Raw genomic sequence first — 16,815 nt, forward strand, 5'->3', positions numbered from 1 at the left:
ACTCCGCTGTCCTGGCGTCGTGAGGGAGCTTGTTCCACCATTGGGGTGCCAGAGCAGCGAACAGTTTTGACTGGGCTGAGCGGGAACTGTGCTTCCTCAGAGGTAGGGGGGCCAGCAGGCCAGTGGTGGATGAACGCAGTGCCCTTGTTTGGGTGTAGGGCCTGATCAGAGCCTGAAGGTATGGAGGTGCCGTTCCCTTCACAGCTCCGTAGGCAATCACCATGGTCTTGTAGCGGATGCGAGCTTCAACTGGAAGCCAGTGGAGAGAGCGGAGGAGCGGGGTGACGTGAGAGAACTTGGGAAGGTTGAACACCAGATGGGCTGCGGCGTTCTGGATGAGTTGTAGGGGTTTAATGGCACAGGCAGGGAGCCCAGCCAACAGCGAGTTGCAGTAATCCAGACGGGAGATGACAAGTGCCTGGATTAGGACCTGCGCCGCTTCCTGTGTGAGGCAGGGTCGTACTCTGCGAATGTTGTAGAGCATGAACCTACAGGATCGGGTCACCGCCTTGATGTTAGTGGAGAACGACAGGGTGTTGTCCAGGATCATGCCAAGGTTCTTAGCACTCTGGGAGGAGGACACAAGGGAGTTGTCAACCGTGATGGCGAGATCATGGAACGGGCAGTCCTTCCCCGGGAGGAAGAGCAGCTCCGTCTTGCCGAGGTTCAGCTTGAGCTGGTGATCCGTCATCCACACTGATATGTCTGACAGACATGCAGAGATGCGATTCGCCGCCTGGTTATCAGAAGGGGGAAAGGAGAAGATTAATTGTGTGTCGTCTGCATAGCAATGATAGGAGAGACCATGTGAGGATATGACAGAGCCAAGTGACTTGGTGTATAGCGAGAATAGGAGAGGGCCTAGAACAGAGCCCTGGGGGACACCAGTGGTGAGAGCGCATGGTGCGGAGACAGATTCTCGCCACGCCACCTGGTAGAAGCGACCTGTCAGGTAGGACGCAATCCAAGCGTGGGCCGCGCCGGAGATGCCCAACTCGGAGAGGGTGGAGAGGAGGATCTGATGGTTCACAGTATCAAAGGCAGCAGATAGGTCTAGAAGGATGAGAGCAGAGGAGAGAGAGTTAGCTTTAGCAGTGCGGAGAGCCTCCGTGACACAGAGAAGAGCAGTCTCAGTTGAATGCCCAGTCTTGAAACCTGACTGATTAGGATCAAGAAGGTCATTCTGAGAGAGATAGCAGGAGAGCTGGCCAAGGACGGCACGTTCAAGAGTTTTGGAGAGAAAAGAAAGAAGGGATACTGGTCTGTAGTTGTTGACATCGGAGGGATCGAGTGTAGGTTTTTTCAGAAGGGGTGCAACTCTCGCTCTCTTGAAGACGGAAGGGACGTAGCCAGCGGTCAAGGATGAGTTGATGAGCGAGGTGAGGAAGGGGAGAAGGTCTCCGGAAATGGTCTGGAGAAGAGAGGAGGGGATAGGGTCAAGTGGGCAGGTTGTTGGGCGGCCGGCCGTCACAAGACGCGAGATTTCATCTGGAGAGAGAGGGGAGAAAGAGGTCAAAGCACAGGGTAGGGCAGTGTGAGCAGGACCAGCGGTGTCGTTTGACTTAGCAAACGAGGATCGGATATCGTCAACCTTCTTTTCAAAATGGTTGACGAAGTCATCCGCAGAGAGGGAGGAGGGGGGGGGGGAGGGGGAGGAGGATTCAGGAGGGAGGAGAAGGTAGCAAAGAGCTTCCTAGGGTTAGAGGCAGATGCTTGGAATTTAGAGTGGTAGAAAGTGGCTTTAGCAGCAGAGACAGAAGAGGAGAATGTAGAGAGGAGTGAGTGAAAGGATGCCAGGTCCGCAGGGGAGGCGAGTTTTCCTCCATTTCCGCTCGGCTGCCCGGAGCCTTGTTCTGTGAGCTCGTAGTGAGTCGTCGAGCCACGGAGCAGGAGGGGAGGACCGAGCCGGCCTGGAGGATAGGGGACAGAGAAAATCAAAGGATGCAGAAAGCGAGGAGAGGAGGGTTGAGGAGGCAGAATCAGGAGATAGGTTGGAGAAGGTTTGAGCAGAGGGAAGAGATGATAGGATGGAAGAGGAGAGAGTAGCGGGAGAGAGAGAGTGAAGGTTGGGACGGCGCAATACCATCCGAGTAGGGGCAGAGTGAGAAGTGTTGGATGAGCGCAAGAGGGAAAAGGATACAAGGTAGTGGTCGGAGATTTGGAGGGGAGTTGCAATGAGATTAGTGGAAGAACAGCATCTAGTAAAGATGAGGTCAAGCGTATTGCCTGCCTTGTGAGTAGGGGGGGAAGGTGAGAGGGTGAGGTCAAAAGAGGAGAGGAGTGGAAAGAAGGAGGCAGAGAGGAATGAGTCAAAGGTAGACGTGGGGAGGTTAAAGTCACCCAGAACTGTGAGAGGTGAGCCATCCTCAGGAAAGGAACTTATCAAGGCGTCAAGCTCATTGATGAACTCTCCAAGGGAACCTGGAGGGCGATAAATGATAAGGATGTTAAGCTTGAAAGGGCTGGTAACTGTGACAGCATGGAATTCAAATGAGGAGATAGACAGATGGGTCAGGGGAGAAAGAGAGAATGTCCACTTGGGAGAGATGAGGATTCCAGTGCCACCACCCCGCTGGCTCGATGCTCTAGGGGTATGTGAGTACACGTGGGCAGACGAAGAGAGAGCAGTAGGAGTAGCAGTGTTATCTGTGGTAATCCATGTTTCCGTCAGCGCCAGGAAGTCTAGGGACTGGAGGGTAGCATAGGCTGAGATGAACTCAGCCTTGTTGGCTGCAGACCGGCAGTTCCAGAGGCTGCCGGAGACCTGGAACTCCACGTGGGTCGTGCGCGCTGGGACCACCAGGTTAGAGTGGCAGCGGCCACGCGGTGTGAAGCGTTTGTATGGCCTGTGCAGAGAGGAGAGAACAGGGATAGACAGACACATAGTTGACAAGCTACAGAAGTGTTGTTTCTTGTATTATTGTCTCCTGTGTCTTTAGAGAACTGTTTCACTTTGATATCCTTTTTCTTCTGTCCTGATTTTCTCTTTCTTTTCTTCTGTTAACTAGATATTCTTTGTTGTTCTTCGTTAGCTAGCTAGCTTCTTCCAAAAGAGTCCCTAGCAACTGCTTAGCAACTGGTAAACAATTCAGCTTGCTAAGATAACTACAATTTTATGAAAAATAGTATGCTGCCATCTATCTGCCATCCAGGGAACAATATATATACTGCTCAAAAAAATAAAGGGAACACTTAAACAACACATCCTAGATCTGAATGAAATAAATAATCTTATTAAATACTTTTTTCTTTACATAGTTGAATGTGCTGACAACAAAATCACACAAAAATAATCAATGAAAATCCAATTTATCAACCCATGGAGGTCTGGATTTGGAGTCACACTCAAAATGAAAGTGGAAAACCACACTACAGGCTGATCCAACTTTGATGTAATGTCCTTAAAACAAGTCAAAATGAGGCTCAGTAGTGTATGTGGCCTCCACGTGCCTGTATGACCTCCCTACAACGCCTGGGCATGCTCCTGATGAGGTGGCGTATGGTCTCCTGAGGGATCTCCTCCCAGACCTGGACTAAAGCATCCGCCAACTCCTGGACAGTCTGTGGTGCAACGTGGCGTTGGTGGATGGAGCGAGACATGATGTCCCAGATGTGCTCAATTGGATTCAGGTCTGGGGAACGGGCGGGCCAGTCCATAGCATCAATGCCTTCCTCTTGCACGAACTGCTGACACACTCCAGCCACATGAGGTCTAGCATTGTCTTGCATTAGGAGGAACCCAGGGCCAACCGCACCAGCATATGGTCTCACAAGGGGTCTGAGGATCTCATCTCGGTACCTAATGGCAGTCAGGCTACCTCTGGCGAGCACATGGAGGGCTGTGCGGCCCCCCAAAGAAATGCCACCCCACACCATGACTGACCCACCGCCAAACCGGTCATGCTGGGGGATATTGCAGGCAGCAGAACGTTCTCCACGGCGTCTCCAGACTCTGTCATGTCTGTCACATGTGCTCAGTGTGAACCTGCTTTCATCTGTGAAGAGCACAGGGCGCCAGTGGCGAATTTGCCAATCTTGGTGTTCTCTGGCAAATGCCAAATGTCCTGCACGGTGTTGGGCTGTAAGCACAACCCCCACCTGTGGACGTCGGGCCCTCATACCACCCTCATGGACTCTGTTTCTGACCGTTTGAGCATACACATGCACATTTGTGGCCTGCTGGAGGTCATTTTGCAGGGCTCTGGCAGTGCTCCTCCTTGCACAAAGGTGGAGGTAGCGGTCCTGCTGCTGGGTTGTTGCCCTCCTACGGCCTCCTCCACATCTCCTGACGTACTGGCCTGTCTCCTGGTAGTGCCTCCATGCTCTGGACACTACGCTGACAGACACAGCAAACCTTCTTGCCACAGCTCACATTGATGTGCCATCCTGGATGAGCTGCACTACCTGAGCCACTTGTGTGGGTTGTAGACGCCGTCTCATGCTACCACTAGAGTGAAAGCACCGCCAGCATTCAAAAGTGACCAAAACATCAGCCAGGAAGCATAGGAACTGAGAAGTGGTCTGTGGTCCCCACCTGCAGAACCACTCCTTTATTGGGGGTGTCTTGCTAATTGCCTATAATTTCCACCTGTTGTCTATTCCATTTGCACAACAGCATGTGAAATGTATTGTCAATCAGTGTTGCTTCCTAACTGGACAGTTTGATTTCACAGAAGTGTGATTGACTTGGAGTTACATTGTGTTGTTTAAGTGTTCCCTTTATTTGTTTTATTAGTGTATATTCAATGAAGTGACTCAGGCCTGCATTAAACACATTGAATTGAAATTGTATCATTATTATGTATTAAGAATGGAAAATCGGAAAATCACCGCGAACCGCAAATTAAGGGTTTGGGCCGTGCAATGAGTACCAGTGCATTAAAGGGTCTGATGCTGTCATACATGACTACAAAGAGCTTATTCTGCAGGGGGTCAAAGGGTAAGGGTTAGGGTTGAGGCTATGGTTAGGGTTGAACCGGGATGTGGACATTCCAGGCCTATTGGCCCAGTGAGTACATAAGCTTGTTGAGAACCGCCCTGGTTATCAGGCTTCGTCTCAAATCGCACCCTATTCCATATAGTGCATTTCCTTTGACCAGAGCCCTATGGACCCTTGTCAAAAGAAGTGCACTTTATATTGAATAGGGTTCAATTTGAACAGAGGACAGGAGGGTTAGTGAGGTATTGTGGGAGTGAACATAATTGTCATGCCATTCCCTTTTATGGTATTATCCCCTGACCTACAGCACACCAATAAGCTGGGAGGGACAGAGATGACATACTAAGGTCTTAGCATCCCTGAGGAGGAGGAGGGGAGGAGGAGGGGGAGGAGAGAGGGGAGGAGATGGAGGGGGAAATGAGAGGGGTAGAGTGAAGAAGGGGATGGGGTAGGAGGGAGAGAAGGTGATGAGAAGGTGAATAAGTGATGTCAAGTAAAGGACAGATGCAATCCATGGTGTGTGTGTGTGTGTGTGTGTGTGTGTGTGTGTGTGTGTGTGTGTGTGTGTGTGTGTGTGTGTGTGTGTGTGTGTGTGTGTGTGTGTGTGTGTGTGGTAAACCCTTTAAAGGGGCAGAACATTTAATTGAATTCTGCAGAGCTGCAGTGCCTTTTATTCCAGTCATGATTGAGCGCTCTACTGTGTTGTCCTAGTCCTAGCAGACACACACCTGGAGCCAGACAGACACATACAAACAGGCACACACACACACACACTGTAGAGAGAGGTGAGCTGGGTGAGCTGGATAGACTCTGGAGGCCCCACACCACTAGGTCAGTCAGAGTTGCAGGGTGGTTGTGTTAATTGTAATGTTTATCTAACAGTTTAAAAGTCCCTGACTGGTAACTGCAGGGGAAGTGGTGAAATGCCAGTTCTGGTTCGGAGCCCCAAAATGGATGGAGCACGTGTGAAGAGTGTAAGTGTAATGGATGAGTAGAGTGAGAGTGATGGTGCGAGCTGAGCAGAGTGGATGTGTTGTATCAGTGTATCACTGTCCAGCTCTCCAAACTCACTGCATCGTTTATCAGACCCTGAGTATGGAGGACGGTCTGGTCTGTATGCTATTACTGGAGTTCCCATGTATTGGGTATGCTTTATACTATGCATGTCTGTGTGCGCTATGGTCTATTGCCAGTGGATTTTGCATATGCGCAAGACAAACGTCCTCTCAAGTGCAATAAAGGCTTTTATAAAGTATTCTATACAGGAGGGTTGGCAAACTACAGGCACTCACCAAACAGACAGAGAAACATACATTTACTGAATTTCTCTTGTTCTCATACATATTACCAAAGAGCGGGTGAGCAAGAGACAGTAGCTGTTTAAATGTCTTAGCTAGCAAGTAGCAGAGATAAAGCAATGTGGTCTATATTAAAAGGAATATTGCCTCTGAGCAATGACAAGCATGGGCAGAAAGCCTTCTATAACCCTGCATAAATTACATTTCGCTAAATTTCACCAGATCATATCAAACTCTATAATTGTGTGTGTGTGTGTGAGTGTGTGATATCAGATTCCTGGGAGTACCACTTACAACAAGGACACGCGTACAGACAGTATACTATACATCATCTAATAGATACAAAGTCATAATAACAATGGATTGTTCTACTACACAATCCATGTATTCCATGTATTCCTGGAGGGAGGTAGAGGGAGGGAGGGAGGGAGGGAGGGAGGGAGGGAGGGAGGGAGGGAGGGAGGGAGGGAGGGAGGGAGGGAGGGAGGGAGGGAGGGAGGGAGGGAGGGAGGGACCTTCAAGGGGTCAGTAGTTAAATACAGCACAATGACAATCCAATCGCCCTCATCTCCATCAACATATTAGAAGCGAGAGGTCCTCTTCAAATAGCCACCTCTGTTGATGAGACAATGACCGCTATGATGAAACAAATATGACTTGTGTGCATACAGTGCCTTCAGAAAGTATTCACACCCCTTGTCTTTTTCCACATTTAGTTGTGTTTACAGGCTGAATTTAATATGGATTAAATAGACATTTTATGTCACTGATCTACACACAATACCCCAATGTCAAAGTGGAATTATGTTTTTAGAAATGTTTACAAATTAATAAAAAATTTAAAGCTGAAATGTCTTGAATCAATAAGTATTAAACCCTTTTGGTATGGCAAGCCTAAATAAGTTCAGGAGTATAAATGTGCTTTTGTTATGGCAAGTCTAATTCAGTTCAGGAATACAAATTTGCTTAACAAGTCACATAATACGTTTCATGGACTGTGTAATAATAGTAATTAACATGATTTTTGAATGACTATTGAACCTCATCTCTACCCCACACATACAATTATTTGTATAGTCCCTCAGTCGAACAATGAATTTCAAACAAAGATTCAACCGCAAAGATCAGGGATGTTTTCCAATGGTTCGCAAAGAAGGGCACCTATTGGTAGATGGGTAAAAATGTAAAACGCAGACATTGAATATCCATTTGAGAATGTTAAAGTTATTAATTACACTTTGAATGGTGTATCAATACACCCAGTCACCACAAAGATACAGGCGTCCTTCCTAACGTAGTTGCTGGTGAGGAAGGAAACTGCTTAGGGATTTCCCCATGAGGCTTATGGTGATTTTAAAACAGTTAAAGAGTTTAATGGCTGTAATATGAGAAAACTGAGGATGGATCAACAACACTGTAGTTACTCCACAATAAAAACCCAATTGACAGAGTGAAAAGAAGGAAGCCTGCACAGAATACAAATATTCTAAAACATGAATCCTGTTTGCAACAAGCCACTGAAATAATATTGCAACAAAAAAAATTGTCCTAAATACAAACTATTATGTTTGGGGCAAATCCAATTCAACACATTACTGAGTACCACTCTCCATATTTTCAAGCATAGTGGTGGCTGCATCGTGTTATGGGTGCTGGGGAGTTTTTCAGGATAAAAAAGAAATGGATTGGAGCTAAGCTTGGGCAAAATCCTAGAGGAAAGCCTGGTTCAGTCTGCTTTACACCAGACACTGAGAGATTCATTCACCTTTCAGCAGGACAATAACCTAAAACACTAGGCAAAATATACACTACAGTTTCTTACCAAGAAGACAGTGAATGTTCCTGAGTGGCCGAGTTACAGTTTTGACTTAAATCTTCTTGAACAGCTATGGCAAGACCTGAAAATGGTATTCAAGCAATGATCAGCAAGCAATTTGACAGTATAATAATAATGGGCAAATGTTGCACAATCCAGGTGTGGAAAAGCTCCGAGTGACTTTTAAAAAAAAACAAATGTAAGAATTTTTCCCTACTTTGAAATTACAGAGTATTTTGTGTATATCATTGACAAAAAACAAAGACAATTAAATCCATTTGAATCCCACTTTGTAACACAACAAAATGTGGAACAAATCAAGAAGTGTGAATACTTTCTGAAGGCACTGTACATGTAAATGTACATTATAATCTATTACACATGTAAATGCCCTCTATTGACAGACCACATTGTAGAGAAGGGAGTGGATACAACCTTTAGTCCAAGCCAGTGAGATAGTGGTCTGACTGTGCTGATTCCTTTTCAACAGTTTAAATGTTCATTTTCTATCAACAATCTGCCCGTCTTATAGCAGTTGCACTTACTATGATTAAACTCACCCACAGACACACACACACACACACACACACACATGGCATTGTATACCATACATTCCGGTATGTAGTGGTTGAGTAAATGGACATAATATTTTTGTGCTATTTCCTGAGCACCATTTTTTTCTCCTGTTGGCTTCTCTTTAAATTTCCCTGGGGACGCTGGACCTTGGGTTTGGCTCCATGTCAGAGACTCAGTCTGGGTTTGGCTCCAAGTCAGACACTCAGCCTGGGTTTGGCTCCAAGTCAGACACTAAGCAGCTATGAAAGTTCATCAGGCTTTTGCTCCATTACTGCCCTTAGCACACCATATCCTCTTAGCAGTTAATGGATGCGTCCCAAATGGCACCCTATTCCCTATATAGTGTACTACGTGTATAGGGATCTATGTAGGGGATAGGGGGCCATTTGGGATGCAGACATAACTCTTAAATGACATTTTCTTTGAGCCCAGCAGAACTGGACCTATGGCAATACCTGAGCTTGGTAAGTCTCAGATATGACTGAAATCCTTTTATGAAATGGCCCGGCACATCCTGATCTGATACCTTGTGATTTTACTGGCTTACATTTTATGTTTGCTATTGATATCAAAATCGTAAAACTGATTCAAAATGGTCTAATTTACTGAAGGCAGTTTGATGTGATAATATGTTCCCTTACAGAAAAAACCTATGAATTTCACGTGATAACACGTGTTTCACATGTGATCTCATGTGATCTAAAACTGTTTGAATGGTGTCTGTGAGTATAACAGAACTCATATGGCAGGCAAAAACCTGAGAAAAAGTTGACCAGGAAGTGGAGGATCTGAGAATTGTAGTTCTTCTTTCTAGTCCCTTTCGAAACTACAGTATCTGTGCTGTTACGTTGCACTTTCTAAGGATTCCATTGGCTGTCTAAAGCCTCCAGAGAGTGGTTTGAGCCTTCTCCTGTCTCTGGGCAGAGTATAGGAGCTCAGTTACTGAGTGGTCTGCCTGGCAACAAAGGGATTGGACATGCGCGTTCCTGCGAGCACGCTGTTTTTTCTTTTTCTCCTTGAAAAAATACGCTATTGTCCGGTTGGAATATTTTCTCAATTTTACATTAGAAATACCATAAAAATTGATTTTAAACAGCGTTTGACATGCTTCTAAGTACGGTAATGGAACATTTTGACTTTTTGTGTCTCGAATTGCGCTCGCTTTACCCTTTGGATAGTGACCTGAACGCATGAACAAAACGGAGGTATTTGGACATAACTATGGATTATTTCGAACAAAAACAACATTTCTTGTGGAAGTAGCAGTCCTGGGAGTGCATTCTGACGAAGATCAGCAAAAGTAAGAGCATATTTCTAATACTAATTCTGAGTTTAGGTTGCCCAGAACTTGACAGGTGTCTGAATATGTACTCAGAATATTGAAAAATGTGCTTTCTCCGTAAAGCTATTTTAAAATCTGACACAGCGGTTGCATAAAGGAGTTCTGTATCTATAATTCTTTAAATAATTGTTATGTATTTTGTCAACGTTTATGATGAGTATTTTTGTAAATTCACCAGAAGTTTTTGGTGGGAATACATTTTCTGAACATCACGCGCCAATGTAAAAAGCTGTTTTTGGATATAAATATGAACTTGATTGAACAAAACATACATGTATTGTGTAACATAATGTCCTAGGAGTGTCATCTGATGAAGATCATCAAAGATTAGTGCTTCATTTAGCTGTGTTTTGGGTTTTATTGACATATATGCTTGCTTGGAAAATGGCTGTGTGGTTATTTTGGACTATGTACTCTCCTAACATAATCTAATGTTTTGCTTTCGCTGTAAAGTCTTTTTGAAATCGGACAATGTTGTTGGATTAAGGAGAAGTGTATCTTTAAAATGGTGTAAAATAGTTGTATGTTTGAGAAATTGAAATGATTGGATTTTTGAGGTTTTTTGTATATCGTGCCACGCTGTTCCATTGGATATTGGCTAGGCGTTCTGCTAGCGGAACGTCTGTCCTCAACATTAACAGTGAACACTGAGGCTGTACCCTTACAGTTTTACACAGTAGTCAATAGGCTATTGTGGCTATTTGAGCATAATGTAGGCCTACCAACAAAACCAATGGAGCAAATCCCATAACATTTTCACATGGAAATAGCTTTTGATTTCTATGATATAGCCTACAATAGCTTATAGGTGGTGTTCAATGCAGGCCTACATTGCATGAGACTTTAAAAAAATATATACATTATGAAGGGATTAATTAATTAATTAATGATTTTTTTACTTGGTCTGTAACACCATGGGCCAAATAGGTGACAGTAAATGGCATTGTATTTAAGTTGTATGATGCAAGAAACCACTTAACGAAAGACAATTCATTAGTATTACCATATAGATAATTAGACAATGTAGGCTACCGCTCTGCCTATTAGCTTATTTCCATATTCAAGCCTGTCTCAATATACAACACTGCCCCTTAAATTAAGAGATTAGATTTTTACCTGATTGGCTTTTCAAAGACTGCTTGAAATGTAGCCTACAAATGTTGTGCTCTTGTAGGAAGCAGTAACTCCACATTGCTGACCTATACTTATCTATAACTGGGCTAATAACTCACTAACTAGCAAAGAATATGTATAAATGTGCACATGCGTGGCCTTGCGCTCTCATCTGTACTGATCTGAAAAGCTCATTCACTCACAGGTGATTGAAAGACTGCTCCTGGGCTACCCTCACCAATAGAATTCTACTCAGTTGCGCTCTGGCTCTGCCTACAACAAAATCACTGACTCAATCTTGCAGTTTGTTTTGGTTTGTTGCATTAAAGAGGGGCGGATACAATGTTGACTAGATCATAGAAAACATGTTGATCTATATCAGGGGCGCAACTTTGGTTTTAGAAGTGGGGGGGACATAATTATTATTACAGCATACCCGACCGCTCGGAGGTGTCCGCATAGTCCTAAAGCACACCGTTGCCTCGTTTTGTATCACATGCCAATGATAAAACTGGGGGGGACAAAAATGCAATTTCAGAATGTGGGAGGGTCATGTCCCCCCTGTCCCCAATGAAAGTTGCACCCCTGATCTATATAGTGCAACCTCATTGGGCGAACTCAGTGAAGTTCAATCTCTTGCACCTCTGTGCTGCCTGGCATTTCTTCTGTGCGGCAGTCCTGGTGGAGGTGCACGGCTAAGCATGCACGCAGCTTAGAGGGAACATTGCACTGAACCAAGATGACGACATGTTGAATAATAATTACTGTATAAATAAACATACACAATGTAATCATGTATGTTAACGTGTGTCAAAAATAGCCTACTGAGTGGTGCAGTAGCCTAAGGCACTGCATCGCAGGGCTTGAGGTGTTACTACAGACCTGGGTTTGATCCCAGGCTGTGTCACAGCCAGCTATGTCCAGGAGAGCCATGAGGCTGTGAACAATTGGCCCAGCGTTGTCCGGGTTAGGGGAGGGTTTGGCCGGCTGGGATTTCCTTGTCGCATCGCGCTCTAGTGACTCCTGTGGCGGGCTGGGCGCCTGCACGCTGACTTTGGTCGCCAGTTGTGCGGTGTTTCCTCTGACACATTGGTGTGGCTGGCTTCCGGGCGAAGCGTGCAGTGGCAGGGTTGTGTTTCGGAGGACACGTGGCTCTCGATCTTCGCCTCTCCTGAGTCCTTATGGGAGATGCAGCGATGGGACAAGACTGTAACTACCAATTGTATATCATGAAAAAGGGGTAGAAGTACCAAAAATATATATGTACGTTGAAAACACACTGTTTGCGTGTGTGTCCTAACGACTCATTTTTGTTTGCAGGGCATCATCTGTGAAATCGTGTGTGAAAATTAGAATCCACTTGTAAAAGGTTAGGTGATCATGTGAAAATCCAGGTGAAACTTCATTTGAAATGTTGCAAAAACATGGTTTCATATAATTATTTTGTGTGGAATTTCGTGTGAAATTTTATTTCACAAAATGTTAAAATTTCACATGTGAAATTGTGAGGGTTGGTATATAATGTTACGGTAGTGTGGTACTATTAGACATTAGCACTCCTTCCACCTCCCTCCCTCCCCCACCTACTCAACACAATCAACACTGCCAAATATGTGACAGATTACTTTCTCTGGCACACACACACACACACACACACACACACACACACACACACACACACACACACACACACACACACACACACACACACACACACACACACACACACACACACACACACACATTCTCTTTTCCACATTCATCATACCCACTATCAACATAGACAAAGAGAGGCTTGGCGAATTGTTGAATCCCCTCCCACACAAACACACCCACACCTGCTCTCAATTTTTACCATAGAGAAAGATGTAGAGGATCTAGACATGGACCAAATCACCAAAATCCCTTCAGAAAGGATCCCTTCTCCAGTCCCGAGATGGAGAAGAGTAACAGTAACAGACGTTAGAGTATTGTATCATGTTCAGCTCCTCATCAGACTATAGATTTTGGGTCCATACCATTACTAATTCATGTTAAGGGTGGACCCTCCCTCTCCCTGAAGGAAACCTGATCGGGATCAATAGAAATGACCTTGGGTGGGCTGGTCTGGGCTCTGTTCAGCAGGGTGTAATGTCACACATCGTTACACAACGTTCAGATAGAAATGTATTGTTTAGAACATACAGTATCTCACAAAAGTGAGTACACCCCTCACATTTTTGTAAATATTTGAGTATATCTTTTCATGTGACAACACTGAAGAAATGACACTTTGCTACAATGTAAAGTAGTGAGTGTACAGCTTGTATAACAGTGTAAATTTGCTGTCCCCTCAAAATAACACAACACACAGCCATTAATGTCTAAACCGCTGGCAACAAAAGTGAGTACACCCCTAAGTGAAAATATCCAAATTGGGCCCAGTGTCAATATTTTGTGTGGCCACCATCATTTTCCAGTACTGCCTTAACCCTCTTGGGCATGGAGTTCACCAGAGCTTCACAGGTTGCCACTGGAGTCCTCTTCCACTCCTCCATGACGACATCACGGAGCTGGTGGATGTTAGAGACCTTGCACTCCTCCACCTTCCGTTTGAGGATGCCCCACAGATGCTCAATAGGGTTTAGGTCTGGAGACATGCTTGGCCAGTCCATCACCTTTACCCTCAGCTTCTTTAGCAAGGCAGTGGTCATCTTGGAGGTGTGTTTGGGGTCGTTATCATGTTGGAATACTGCCCTGCGGCCCAGTCTCCGAAGGGAGGGGATCATGCTCTGCTTCAGTATGTCACAGTACATGTTGGCATTCATGGTTCCCTCAATGAACTGTAGCTCCCCAGTACCGGCAGCACTAATGCAGCCCCAGACCATGACACTCCCACCACCATGCTTGACTGTAGGCAAGACACACTTGTCTTTGTACTCCTCACCTGGTTGCCGCCACACACGCTTGACACCATCTGAACCAAATAAGTTTATCTTGGTCTCATCAGACCACAGGACATGGTTCCAGTAATCCATGTCCTTAGTCTACTTGTCTTCAGCAAACTGTTTGCGGGCTTTCTTGTGCATCATCTTTAGAAGAGGCTTCCTTCTGGGACGACAGCCATGCAGACCAATTTGATGCAGTGTGCTGCGTATGGTCTGAGCACTGACAGGCTGACCCCCCACCCCTTCAACCTCTGCAGCAATGCTGGCAGCACTCATACGTCTATTTCCCAAAGACAACCTCTGGATATGACGCTGAGCACGTGCACTCAACTTCTTTGGTCGACAATGGCGAGGCCTGTTCTGAGTGGAACCTGTCCTGTTAAACCGCTGTATGGTCTTGGCCACCGTGCTGCAGCTCAGTTTCAGGGTCTTGGCAATCTTCTTATAGCCCAGGCCATCTTTATGTAGAGCAACAATAATTTTTTTCAGATCCTCAAAGAGTTCTTTGCCATGAGGTTCCATGTTGAACTTCCAGTGACCAGTCAGTATGAGGGAGTGTGAGAGCGATGACACCAAATTTAACACACCTGCTCCCCATTCACACCTGAGACCTTGTAACACTAGGTTTCAAGGCTGGTCATTCAACTGGGACTGCTCTTCTCTGTGTCACGGAGGCTCTCCGCACTGCTAAAGCTAACTCTCTCTCCTCTGCTCTCATCCTTCTAGACCTATCTGCTGCCTTTGATACTGTGAACCATCAGATCCTCCTCTCCACCCTCTCCGAGTTGGGTATCTCCGGCGCGGCTCACTCTTGGATTGCGTCCTACCTGACAGGTCGCTCCTACCAGGTGGGTGGCGTGAATCCGTCTCCGCACCATGTGCTCTCACCACTGGTGTCCCCCAGGGCTCAGTTCTAGGCCCTCTCCTATTCTTGCTATACACCAAGTCACTTGGCTCTGTCATATCCTCACATGGTCTCTCCTATCATTGCTACGCAGACGACACACAATTAATCTTCTCCTTTCCCCCTTCTGATAACCAGGTGGCGAATCGCATCTCTGCATGTCTGGCAGACATATCAGTGTGGATGACGGATCACCACCTCAAGCTGAACCTCGGCAAGACGGAGCTGCTCTTCCTCCCGGGGAAGGACTGCCCGTTCCATGATCTCGCCATCACGGTTGACAACTCCATTGTGTCCTCCTCCCAGAGTGCTAAGAGCCTTGGCGTGACCCTGGACAACACCCTGTTGTTCTCCGCTAACATCAAGGCGGTGACCCGATCCTGGAGGTTCATGCTATACAACATTCGCAGAGTATGACCCTGCCTTACACAGGAAGTGGCGCAGGTCCTAATCCAGGCACTTGTCATCTCCCGTCTGGATTACTGCAACTCCCTGTTGGCGGGGCTCCCTGCCTGTGCCATTAAACCCCTACAACTCATCCAGAACGCCGCAGCCCGTCTGGTGTTCAACCTTCCCAAGTTCTCTCACGTCACCCCGCTCCTCCGCACACTCCACTGGCTTCCAGTTGAAGCTCACATCTGCTACAAGACCATGGTGCTTGCCTACGGAGCTGTGAGGGGAACGGCACCTCCGTACCTTCAGGCTCTGATCAGGCCCTACACCCAAACAAGGGCACTGCGTTCATCCACCTCTGGCCTGCTGGCCCCCCTACCTCTGCGGAAGCACAGTTCCCGCTCAGCCCAGTCAAAACTGTTCGCTGCCCTGGCACCCCAATGGTGGAACAACTCCCTCACGACGCCAGGACAGCGGAGTCAATCACCACCTTCCGTAGACACCTGAAACCCCACCTCTTTAAGGAATACCTGGGATAGGATATAGTAATCCTTCTATAGGCATGTGTTTGTATTAGTGTTTTGTGGGAGATGTTTCTGTGTATAGCTTCAAGCCTTACAGGACTGTTATTCGTCGTTGTTTCTTTTTGTGTACGTGTTTATTTTTGGTTCACCTTCTTTGCCAACTAAATAAAAAAGAAGATGAGTGCACATTTCCCTGCTGCGTCTTGGTCCGCTTTATCCGACAACAACCGTTACAGAATCTCCCACCAACCAAGGACCAAGCAGCGGGGTAAGGAGCAAGGGAACAATTATATGGACTATCAGGGGAATTGGACATGGGAGGAAATTTTGGACGGGGCTGAACCTTGGCATCAGGCTGGGGAATACCGTCGCCCACGGGAGGAAATAGAGGCAGCCAAGGCGGAGAGGCGTCGGTACGAGGCTTTGTATGCGCTGAGGGAGAAGCACGAGAGGCACCCCCAATCATTTTTTTGGGGGGGGCACATGGGTAGTTTGGCTAGGCCAAGGGTGAGCCCTAAGCCAGCTCCCCGTGCTTTTTGGGAAGGACGTATGGAGTGGAGAGCGCCTAGGTATGCGGAAGTACGCACGATCTTGCCCATACGCACGCACAGTCTGGTGCGAGTGATCCCAACCCCTTGCAAATGCCGTGCTAGAGTGGGCATCCAGCCTGGTAGGAGGATGCCTGCGCAGCGCATCTGGCCACCGGTGCGCCTCCTAGGTCCAGGCTACCCTACGCCCGCTCTACGCACGGCAACCATCAGGCCCCTGCACAGCCCAGTTCGCCCTGTACTAGCACTCCGCTCGTACAGGGCTACTAGTTCCATCCAGCCAGGACGGGTTGTGCAGGAGGTGCGATCGAGACCGCCAGTGCTTCTCCACGGCCCGGTATATCCAGTACCAGCACCATGCACCAGGCCTCCAATACGTCAGCCCAGTCCAACTCAGCCTGTTCCCGCTCCTCGCACTAGCCTTAAAGTGCGTGT

This window comes from Salmo salar, chromosome ssa19 (assembly GCF_905237065.1).
Source record: "Salmo salar chromosome ssa19, Ssal_v3.1, whole genome shotgun sequence".
Classification (NCBI taxonomy): domain Eukaryota; kingdom Metazoa; phylum Chordata; class Actinopteri; order Salmoniformes; family Salmonidae; genus Salmo; species Salmo salar.